Source organism: Condylura cristata, unplaced genomic scaffold, assembly GCF_000260355.1.
Source record: "Condylura cristata isolate star-nosed mole 26May11 unplaced genomic scaffold, ConCri1.0 scaffold00008, whole genome shotgun sequence".
Lineage (NCBI taxonomy): Eukaryota > Metazoa > Chordata > Mammalia > Eulipotyphla > Talpidae > Condylura > Condylura cristata.
In genome coordinates, this window is record NW_004567109.1 from 44,649,267 (window position 1) to 44,660,665 (window position 11,399).

Genomic DNA, 11,399 nt, shown 5'->3' on the forward strand with positions numbered 1-11,399 from the left:
CTCTCTCTCTCTCTCTCTCTCTCTCTCTCTCTCTCTCTCTCTCTGTCTCTCTGTCTCTGACTCTCTCACACACACAACACACACACACACACACACACACTTGGGATCAGGTGCAAGTATTGAGCAAGCATTGCACAACAATATTGAAAGTACCAAGGGCAAAATGGTAAATGACTGGCACAGAAGTTAAAGGCAAGTAGAAGAAACTTGAAACCTTAGAGAAGCGGGCTAAGGCCCTTCTCTGGTCAGCACTCATGTCCCCATGTCTCTCTCTCTGGCCATTCTCCTTTCCCCACATAGCCATCCAGTCTGTCTACTTTACCAAGCGCCTCAGGTACACACTGTTCCTGTCTAATCAAAGAGGCCTTGCCTCATCACTGTGTTTGTTTTGGGCTTGAATTTTGGTTTTTTCTTTTCTTTAACAGCTTTCTGTGGGTGCTAGGATGTGAACTCGGATGCATTTGAAGGGTCAAGCAAGAATTACCTACCTATTTCAGGGCAGACACCGCTGAGCTGAAGAAGGGCTTGGGCCTTGGTCCACGGGGCGGCGCTGACTTTCTCAGGAAAGTCTTAACGTCCTCCTCCGAAAGCCTGATATGATTCCAGGTGAGGAATGTTTGAAATTTAAAATTCACAGAAAAGTGTATGAGGGCGTTGGTCAAATCCCGTGGGGCAACTAGCCTCAGATCCCGGTCTGGTCTGGTACAGGTACTCAGGCCCTAGCCGCCGCGGTCACCCACCTCCCCCTGAATTTGGATTAGTGAAGTGTGAGGTTCTGCCCAGAACACCTTTCGGATCGACTCAGCTTCTCCAGGCACCACATACCTCTGTATCTCCCAGGTGGCATTGCGGGATGGGATAAGCTCCCGTCCTGCCCCGGGGCTACCGCCCAGCTGGATCTAATGCCCTGGGGGCTGGAGAACCCCGGGCTAAAAGCCTTGGGAAAACGCGCAAGGCTCCAGGCTGTTCTCTGGCGTTGCCTCCAAAGGCCTACCAGCTGGCCCTGGCCTCCCAGGGCGGAGAATGGGGGCGTCCTGCAGGCCTGCCCCTAGGGCTTGGAGTTACCACGGAAATGCAACGGTGAGCGAGAAAAAAAAAAAACAAAAACCGAGAGCTACCTCCCTCCCCCACGATAAATTCCCTGCTGCGGAGCCCTTACTCCCCGCGGGCTCCACAAGAGCCTGCCTTAACTGACCTGGCGCTGCACTCAAGTGCCTTAATCCTTGCCCACTCACCCTGAGTTCCCCTAACTCTCACACTTTAACCACCACCAACGCCCCAGGAACTCTTAAAATAATTCCCATTTCCAAGACTCCAGGAAGAGGGGAGGAGCCACACATCCAATCGTCCAGGGAGATGCAAGGTTCACAAAATATCCGTTATATAAGCACAGTGGTTACGGTCCTGGAAAGGGCTTGTATCCACATTCAGTCTCTTAACAACTATTAGGATGCTGACCTCCTTTCTGAGCTTAGGTTCCCCATCTGTGAACTGGGCATAATAACATCTAGTTCGAAAATATTGTGAGTAACATCATAACAACATACGTGATATCTGTGCAATGCGAAACAATACATGGCATTTCTTATTAAAACGGTAGCTACATAAATGTACATATTTGTGCCTAATATTCAAAGCTATTTTAGGAAAAGAGATAGTGGGGGGAGGGTGGCAAAGGCAGCAGGAATTATAGCTTCGTTTACTGGCTGCGTACTTTTTCCATCCTGATCCTGATGTATAGGGCAGTTTTACACAAGCTAATCCAGATTTTATACATATATATTTCCCATAATATACTTAAAATTAATTATTGACAGCAGAAGTATTCTGAAAAGGGGAGAAAGAAAATTTGAACGGGAATTGTATATATTAAAAGTTTCACAAGAAATTTGTGTGTTGTTTTGGGTAATTTTTTAACCTTAAAAGTAATAATAAATGCAAACTGAAAAGAAAGGTGGTGCAGCAAGGGAGTCCCCTTTAACAAAAGAAAGCCCCTCTGTGGCCCTCCAGAGGAAGGAGAGACAATTCTCTGGAGATAAGTGGGATAAAAGAATTTTCAAATGATTTTCCCATAGTTTCTATGACTGTAGCAACTATGGTTGAGTTTGCAAATCTTCTTTGGTTTGCCAAGAAACCAGAGTCTTCAAGATAAAGCCTCGTTATTTTGTCCCTTAGTGTTGGGGTAAATTTAACAACGCTGGGGCTGATGCAAATATTCTAGGTCTCAGGAATTCTTCCAGCCTTTGTTGCCTTGTCTGGACTATTCCTGCTCTGGATGTATTCCTGTTCAGACCGGGTTGGACCTGAGGAAAGACTGAGGGGTGGAGGCATCGAGGCACCGCAGCATTGATGCAGAAACTACTGGTTTGAGACTCCATCAACCACTTGGGCGTCTTATCCACATTCTTCCCGTTTTGCAGAATGTAAACAAGGGATAGTATCACCTTTCCAGGTAAGAGAGGCCTGAGAAAAGCAACATTTGGCTCCCAGTGACCTGGGATCCTGTCCTGACTGCCCACCCCTACCCACTTCTTGCCCTGGAGCAACTCACAACCTAAACCAAAGTCCAGCCAAAAGTCAGAGCTTTTACAATGGGCAATCAGTGGTGCAAGGAGGCTTCCTGGCTTTGGGGGGCTCAACACGTCTCTACTTCGATTGGAAATAGATTCCTTCTTTAGAAGTGTGGCTTAGACTTGGATGGTCTCTTAGGCACTAGGGGTACGGTTCCAATTTATTTGCAGACGTTGAGGTTTGAAGGACTCTCCACAGGAGCTGAAAAGAAGCCTGGCAGAGGATCCGCAGGAAGTTACAAGACACTGTGCTCTTGTACAAAGGTGCCCCCTAATAAGTCCTTCAATTAAAATTGTCACAATCTCAGAGTCCTTCCTTGCTTAGCCCTTCTAGGTTTTACAAGGCTGACGTTCTGGGCAAGAACGGAGTAATGTAAAGAGGTAAGAAACTAGAACTATCCCTAGTTTCTGGAGCGACGTGAAACCTCTGTATCTGCCAATATGTATTTTCACTCAGTGAGGAACCCTTTACTGTGGTAATGTCAGGCGCTGAATTACTGATAGGTTCCAGAGAGTTGGAAAAGCACATAATTCCCGCTCTCATGTGGCTTCAAGTATGGAGTGGTGGGAAGATCTGTTGGGCTCTACTTTATTCACCTATTTCCAGACAACTATTTCTAAAGACTGCTCCAGCGTGGTAATAGCGGGTTGTGGCCAGAAGACCCTGTGCCCTGGCCCGGGCACCGCGATCTCTGTGCAGTCCAGCAGTGATCCGAACTTTGGTAGAAGGCAAAAGAAAAGTTACAGAAATGAACACCGCCTTTGCATCACACAACGTCCAAAGAGTGATGGTCCTTTGATCAATCCAGACTTCGGTGCACGCAATGATAAAGCATTGCATTCTGTAATTTGCAAGGAAAGGAAAGAAAACAACTTTACTGTTAATTTAAATGCTCAACTCCCTTTTCTCCTTTGTGCCTGTATATTTGCCACTCCAAGCCTTTCTGTGCTATTGATCCTCCGCACAGTGAAAGCATTGGCTGCAAGGGGGCGCTCTTTCTTACCGGATAGCAGCCGCCCCCTGGGCCCACAAATTGGTATTAAGCAAAAGCTAGCAGCTGGAACACCTGTTCTGGAGGCGCATCCCAGGTTAACAGTGCTATGTAAAGAACCATCTGAGTTGGGGCCAATAATTGGTTTAATTGAAAATGTTCGTTTCTGAACTCATTCGCCGTAAAGGAGGCAACATAGCAGCTAAGTCTGGCCTTAAAAAAAAAAAAAAAAAGGAGCTGAATGTCTGGCTCCTGGGTTCAAATTCAGCACAGCCTGATAAGATGGTCTTAGATTACAATAAACAAAGAGTTGAACAAACTGACGGTAGAAGCCAAGGTACCAAACATTTAAATGTGCCAACTTAACCTCAAAATAAACCGGGGACAAAAAGGATGGTAAGTTCTCCAAGCGGCTTTGGGTGGAAGTAGAAATGGCTTCTGGCTGCGTCTTCTTCAGCGTCTGTGACAGCCCAGAGAGGCCCTTCTGGCGGTGAGGACTGGATTTAGTGAACTAGAAATGCCCGATAGGACACAAAGTCGGCGCTGAAGAGCATTTGTCTGCCCCTTTCACGTGGAGAATGAGGCCTTTGGCGAAGCTTCTGCATCCAGGGCAGCAAAGGACATAGCTAGGAGCAGAAAAAGTATTTATTGAGAACCTATTGTGACTGTATACCCTTACTTCAACATCACTAGTGGTATTTACTAAAAAATAAATCAGGGTGTTATGAAGTTAAATAAATCGCTTGGAGATCCATTACAAGTTTGGCTAACTGCAAATTCTGCTGTAAGTACTCTTGCTGTGTAAGAGTACTTTGTCTAGCTTTTAAACCTTGAACTCTCTTGAAGGCAGATAGGTAAGCACTGAAGGAACAGAAAAGGGGAGGGGAGAAAAGAGGAGGAAGAAAAATCTGGTAGTTTACAAAAACAAGTCTCCTATGGCAGAAACCCAGATACAACTAATTTAATTTTAAAACCGACTCCAGTAATCTGCCGAGTTGTTTTGTTTAAGCATCATTTTATGAGATACAGCGGAAGAGAAGTGACTGAACATGGAAGTGTGGCAAGGGGAGAAACCTCTGTACAAAGATTGTGGGCAAGATGGCATGGATTTATACGGGGCGCCCACTCACTGGCCAGCAACACCAGTTACCCTTCCCTTATCAAAACCATGTCAAAGCCTTCGGGTAGGAGACTCACACAGATCCCTACTGCCTCCCCATACATATGCACGGAAAAAAAAAAAAAAACATCTGACACCCATGCTTTTGCACTCAAATCAAGTTTGGATTTTCTATCATTCCAGCCGAGTTTGATTCTGGCTTTCAATGATCCCTGGGGAACCAGAGTGTAGAGGAGGGAAAGGTTTCCAGGGTTTCCGTCCTCTTTTTAGATTAGTGAGCTTTAGGTTGGATCTGCAGCTTGTGCCTAGGATGTGTAAGGAAGCACATTTTGGGATTAGAGACCTGCGAGGTCTCGCTCTCTCTCTCTTCCTTGGAGTTTGGAGTTCGACTTTGACAGAGTTTATGTGAGCAGGGGTCTACGCAAACAGATTAGAATCAGGTTTCCGCTGGTCGGCTGCGCTGCTCACTCTGATAAAATGCACATAAAATTAGCAGCTCCAAGCCACAAACGTGCTCAAGGCGGGTTTGTAGGCTTGGATGTGTCACAATGAGTAAAAGCTGTAGTGGACTTTTCGTCTCTGCGTAGTTGCATTTAGCCCGGGAGTGTCCCAGACCGCCCCCTGCCTATCTTCGGCTCCACAGAACTTCCTATCTAATTTCTAATTCTACCTATCCTATCGTGTCTCCAATCGGCGAGAAATGCTTCCCCTTTCTCTTACCGACGCTGACAGTGCTGTTCACTCTGGGGGGCGCGACGACCCAAGCCGGCGCACAACTTAGTCTTTCGTTTTGGGTATCTAGAAACGCTGGAGGTGCTGCCTGCACCTCGATTACAGCGGGCGGCGGCTGAGCCCCGGGCGGTTCCCAGATGCCCCGCGCCCCTCACCCGGGTTTCGCTGGAAGCCTGTTGAACCTCCGCCTCGGTCCCCCGTGGGGGAGAGACCCAAGGGTCCCAGATGGAGGCCCTCGCCACCTTTCAGCGACCTCCACTGGAGTGAATAAATGCGCCCCGCCCTTTTCGCCAGAAACTGGGTGACAGTCTGAGAAGAAGCTTGGGACTGGTCCCAAGGTGAGCGTGTATCCAGCCCTGAGTTCTCTGAGCGGTGCCTGGGTTCTGAGCAGCTCAAGTTTGTGGAGGACCCTCTGGAAGCTCTTTCCAGAATAATAAATAACGGTGAGAAGGGGAGGTCAAAAGAAAAAAAAAATGTAAAAGGACATATTATTTTAATACTAAACTTAGTTGACTTCTGCACTTTCGCAGAGCTCATGGCTGTTTTCCCCGTCAAGGATAAGGAGTTCGTCACAAGAATCAGCCAAAAATTGCACCTTCTTGACAACTTGAGGTGGTCTTCCCACCTTCATCACCCACTCCCCAGTCCTCTGGCCGCTGAGCTACCAGGGTGGTATCTGGGGGCCCGGCAGAAAGAGTAGCCACGGAGAAAAGCGCGGAGACCCCAAAGGCTGGGGCTTACCCTGCGCCAGAGGGCTGGGGCGTCTGGATTTGCCTGGTCTTCGCACAGGCCCCAACTGTGCTCTACCGGGTTCCGCTGCCCTGACCCCAGAGCGTCCTCAAAGGTTGTTGGGAGAGCAGGGAGCCAGGGGAGCCGCGGATGCACCAGTGAGATCCGGGCGATTGCCAGAGTAGCGCAGGTTAAATTCCCTTAACTCTATGGTTACTCACCGCCAGGAGCTCAGAGGCAAAGGGTTCAATAGTCAAGTTGGTGGGGACTTTGCCTACTTCAAGTCATAATTTGCTAATTCGGATCTATTGCTTTTAAATATCAAGTTGCAGAGACCTCTGTCAATGCCGGCTTAATTTCATCCCACTGATGAAGGATGTTTATAAACGGCGCCTGTGGTGCAAGCCGAGTGTGAAAATATCAGTTTTATGCCTTTTGATAAGAATTACCGACGTGGAAGGCTTATTAGGAGATTACAAATTTCGCAGCTGCTCGCAGCCCAATTAGGCAGCTCTTCGCGGTGAATGGAAGCTGCGGGGGTCAGGGCGGGCTGGTGGTCCCGCTCTCCAGCCCGGACCTCTAATCAAGGCTCGGCCTTACGGGACCCAGTCCCCCCTCTCTGATTATCTCTAGCTCTAAGGTGACACACCCAGCACCTTCTAACTCGTCTGGTGCTGCTCTGTCAGGACAGGTTGCACTCCCAATCTCTATGGCTCTCTTTTCCTCGGGCTGGCAGAGCGCCCTCCAGCCCAGGGTGTCCGTCGTTCCCTTCCGCGGACTTGGGATCTCAGAATTTCTCTTAAGGAGAGGCGGCCATCTAGGAATTTAAAATTAGTAGGTAGGAAGCACCCTAACTTGAGCAACTCCTCTCCCACCTGCAGACACAGAACACGTATTTTGGCCTGTGCTCGTTCGTTCAAAATGGGTCTCCATTGGGGTTTGGGAAATTACCCTTTATTGCGAAGACAAAAGGAGTCCTTTAGGTTAAGCGCAAGCCTCTAACACAGTAAGAGGTAATTTGCAAAGAAGCAAGAGGGCTTTTCCTCTGCCCGAGCCCAGGAGGAGCGTGGGTAAAAGGTGTGGCGGGATGGGAGAAGCCGCGCCATTCCGCAGGAACTAGCCTTCGACGCGATCACCCATGACAAGGATCAGGAGGTCCTCGGGCCCAGGAGAGGCGGGACGCTCAACCCGGACGTTCATGACAAATATCTTCATACCCCCCATGTCCCACCTCCACACAAAACTCCCCAACCAGAGGCTTACAGGGCCCTGGACGCAGAAATAGACTCACCGCTGGGAGGCCTACAGTGCAAGACTGGATGCGCACAATTATACCCCGAGAAAGATCCGCATCAGGCCGCTCGCCAGGAGTAAAGTCAACGCCAGACCAGTCTTTTCGGTCCTCTTCTTATGTCTGGCGACCATTCTTCTTCGCCAAGCCCAGAAGCCTCTAAAAATGAATCATTTCCCCCACTTATACAGAGATAGGAGCTCTTAGATCAAGATTAGTATTTTGAAAACCTGATTGAGAGCCGCCTGATTAGGCGAGAGTGGGTGGAAAGACCGCATAAACGCCCGCGCCCCCGCCCTGCTTCCCAAAACAGCTCGGCGCTTTCCGGATCTCCAAATGACCCGCGCGAATAACTCTCGCGGATAGTAGCCAAACAGTACCCCAGATTAATTTCGCAGACTCTAACACATAGAAACAGTAACTAAATCTCCAAACTGTATCTTTATTTTTAGTACATCTTTCAGTCTTTGCTCTATACATGGCCCAATCGAGCCAATGTTCTGCATGCACTCTTTTTTCGCAAGTACCATTTTGCATTATGTGGCTTTTGCCCAAAATACTAATTTGTGCACTTGGTGAAAAACACAAATCTCTCGGTTCTCCACGTATTGGTTAGGTTTTTAAGAAGTCTGCCCATCTTTAAGACTTAATTTTGTAAAAGATCACAGACTGATCATAGCGTCCTTTCCCTGCCCCCCCCCTTAAATTTAAGCGCTCTCTGTCGGAGAGGGCCGGCAGCATGGGGGGTGGCTAATATTAACGTGTGTGCAGCTGCGAGCAAAGGGAAACAATGGCAATAGGAAAATGCTCTAGGGATCCTCGTGTTTATGGGAGAAAAATGTAATTGAGGAAAAACTAAATTTGCAGTCGTTGTTCTGTCTCAAATTGTTAAACCGGCTCACTTTCACTTCATCATGAGAAAGTATACCTGTCTCTGACCAATACCTCTCCTCTAACCTGCTGCTGATCGATCTGGGAAAGAACACTTCGATTCTCCTCTTGTATACACATATTCGTCCAACTGAAATGACATTGCATGATTTTGTTAAACACCTTTAAGAAACAAAGTCTCCCAGGTAATTTCATCACTTGGGTGTCAGCAGCATGCCTTTTTTTTTTAAAGGAAAAATTGGAAATAGAAAATATTGGTAAGTCTCTTACCAAATTCTACTTTGTATGCTAAATAATAAGTGTAGTTTTTCTTATAAGCTGTTTCAAAATTACAGGTTTTTCTGGGGAGGGAGCGAAACTCCTCCCAGTAAACCCACTGCCAAACTTTGAGGCAGGAGCTAGCGTTGCTAGTGGTTAAATTTTGTGTAGGACAACATGAAAGAGCAATATTATATGAGTAATACACTTTGGTCTTTCCTGTAGCCTTGAATTCAAGTCTAGTCACAAATCACAAGCTTTTATGCTTCTCAGATGTTCCTTCTTTATCATAATGAGAAAACTGATCGCAAAGGGATTGCTAACTCCTAGACAAGTCAATCCTTAGGGTGCTAGAGAGCAATTTAGTTCTTCTAGCAGACAAGAGCTCCGAGTTTCAGAAAGACTAAATGTTCCAAGTCACCCAGCCCTCAGCTTCCTCTTCTAGCTACAGAAAGAGATGTAACCTGAATCTTTGTTTAGTTTTTGGTTGGGGAGAGAGAATTAAAAAGCCACGGCAAATACAGAGTTTTTTTTTTTTTTTTTTTAAGTCGGAAGTTAACAGGCCATTCCCAATGGGTATTTTTTTCCCCTTTAATACTAAATCTGGTGTAAGTTGGCTTGTCCTGATAAAGATCTTAACATGTAGAGAAGGCGGGTTTTTTCTTAAGGAGGTGAGGCTATTCCTCCTGGAAAAGACTCCCCCCCCCCCCACACACACACACACTGCTTTCCCTCCCTTTATGTAAGTTCCACCCTCTGGAAAACAAAACTTTTTTTCCCCCGCTTCCTGGAGGAACAGACCTCAGTGAAGTTGGGAAAAGAATCTTCAGAACAGTACATCAGAGAGTGGTTACGGCCACAGCGGCCTCTTTGGACGAAGACTTACTTGTAGCACTCTTACCCTGCTCTGTGTCAGCTTTTATTAGTGCGTGAGGGCGGGGGCGGGGAGGAAGGTCGGCAGACTCGGTCAGCCTCTGACCCTCTGGAGTTGGTATGTGATAAGCAGCCCTGGCAGTGCCATGTATTGGAAAAGCGATCAAATGTTTGTGTGTAAACTAGAAGAAAAGGACGTGCCGGAGCTGGCAGTTCCCCCTGAGAAGGTGAGAGGGCCGACGCCAAGCCAGACTTAGCTGAATCGCAGTTTCCTTGAAACGGGATCTGTTTGGGCTCCCAAACTAGGTTCAGAAATTACCTGTAACGGCCTCATCTTCAGACTTGGCATTTTTTTTTTTTTTATTACGTAGTAGCGTTAGTCAGTCATCATTGCCTCCCCTCCCCGCAAGCTCACTTAACCTAAGGCATGGAGACTGTAATTTGGGAGACGAAGCCTCGAGCCTAAAGCGCTCTCGGGTGCAAGTGAGTCGTGCTTTTGTTCTACTTGCTGTGGTGAACGTGGTGGCAGGGAACGGCGAGTCGCGAGGGCTGGGCGGCTGTCGGGCGCGACTGGAGGCGCGGCTCCCGCCAGCCTGCCCCAGGCACCTCCGGGGACCTAGTCGGCGCAGCCTTGGGCTCCAGGCGAAATAGAAGCGCCTTCTGGAAGGTCTCAGGGGTTCCCAGGGTGGACCTGGGATGCCTACGACAGGGCGCGCGAGTCTACTTCAGCGGGGTGATGGGGCAAACTGACGCGCTCTCACCTCTTTTTGGAGGCAGGACCTGTGGGGTTTCTCGCGTTTTAAGTTTGAGGATCATTTCCAGCAGGTTTGAGCGCCACAGCGGGGCCCGTACCGGACGCCGCTGACTTGGTCTGTACTCCGACGCTGGCAGAGTTCCCCCAGGCTAACGCCGGGCTTTTCTGCTTAAATTCTCTTTGTGTCTGCGAGGACGCGGCCTCTGTGTCTCAGCGTTGGATCCCGCGACCGGGGCGCCCCCCGAGGGTACCGGCAGAGGACCCGGGAGACCCCGGGGTTGGACCGGATCTCGGCTGGTTGCTGCCAGAGGGAGGGAGGAAGGGAAGTGAAGAGTCAGAAACGCTGTTTGGGGACACTCGAGTTCAGTGACCCCTGCCCCCTCCACCCGTTTCCCCCCCTCCCCGGAGTTTTCGTAAACGAAGACCGAAAAAGCCTAGCGAGGCTGCGTTTTCGTTTAAGAACAAAACTCCAGCTAACTCTTGGAAACACTTGAGCAATGCGCGTTGTTGCTTTAAAACATTCTGACCGAGGTTGGGTTTTTTAATGGCACAAATTAAATTCAGCTGGATATTTTCCATTATTCGACCCGCTTTTTGCGCTGGTTAAAAATAATCCTTTAGTAGCTCAAATGTTGACTTACTGAGCTCTAAGTAGCAATTTACACCTTAAAGAAACGAGTGAAAATCACTCGCAGCTCTAATTGCTGTAAGTTTACGAAAGAGCTGCTGGCTCGGTTTAATCTGAAGCATTTTCATTCAAATTGTCATCGGAACAAACACCAGGCTTCTTAAATCCTGCTGTAATTAGCTTTCAAGTATCCTATTAAACCTCTTCACCTTTCGGGCTATCCAATTCAAAAAGCCCCCTTTAAAAAATATATGTGTGTCTTGCTCTTTTAATTGAGGTTATTAAAGAAATCAAGTTTCTTCCCCCACCCCCTTCTCAATCCTCTTTTCTTCTCTCCCACTCCACTCCCTGCCCCCGCCCCCACGCACCCCCTTTAGCCGGGTGATCCCCGCTCCGCGGTGATTGACGTCTAGAAAGAAAATGCTTTGTGCTGGGATGATTGTTATTAACTTGTTACCCCCGGCAGGGGGGCGGGGAACCGACGTGCTCCGGTGAGCGCTGGGACCCGGAGCCCCAAGAGCTCCGCCGCGCTCTAGGCGAGCCCTCCGCGCTCGGGTGGCC

At 48.4% G+C, this 11,399-nt stretch overlaps 1 protein-coding gene across 1 annotated transcript in view; it reads left to right on the forward strand.

Annotated features, from left to right (window-relative positions):
• Window positions 1-9,791: 9,791 nt before the first annotated feature.
• The window catches only part of LHX8 (LIM homeobox 8), a 24,365-nt gene continuing 22,757 nt past the window's right edge, over window positions 9,792-11,399 (forward strand). The window contains exon 1 of the mRNA XM_004679127.2: window positions 9,792-9,939. The gene's annotated coding sequence lies outside the window, so the exon portion shown is untranslated. The remainder of the gene's footprint in view (window positions 9,940-11,399) is intronic.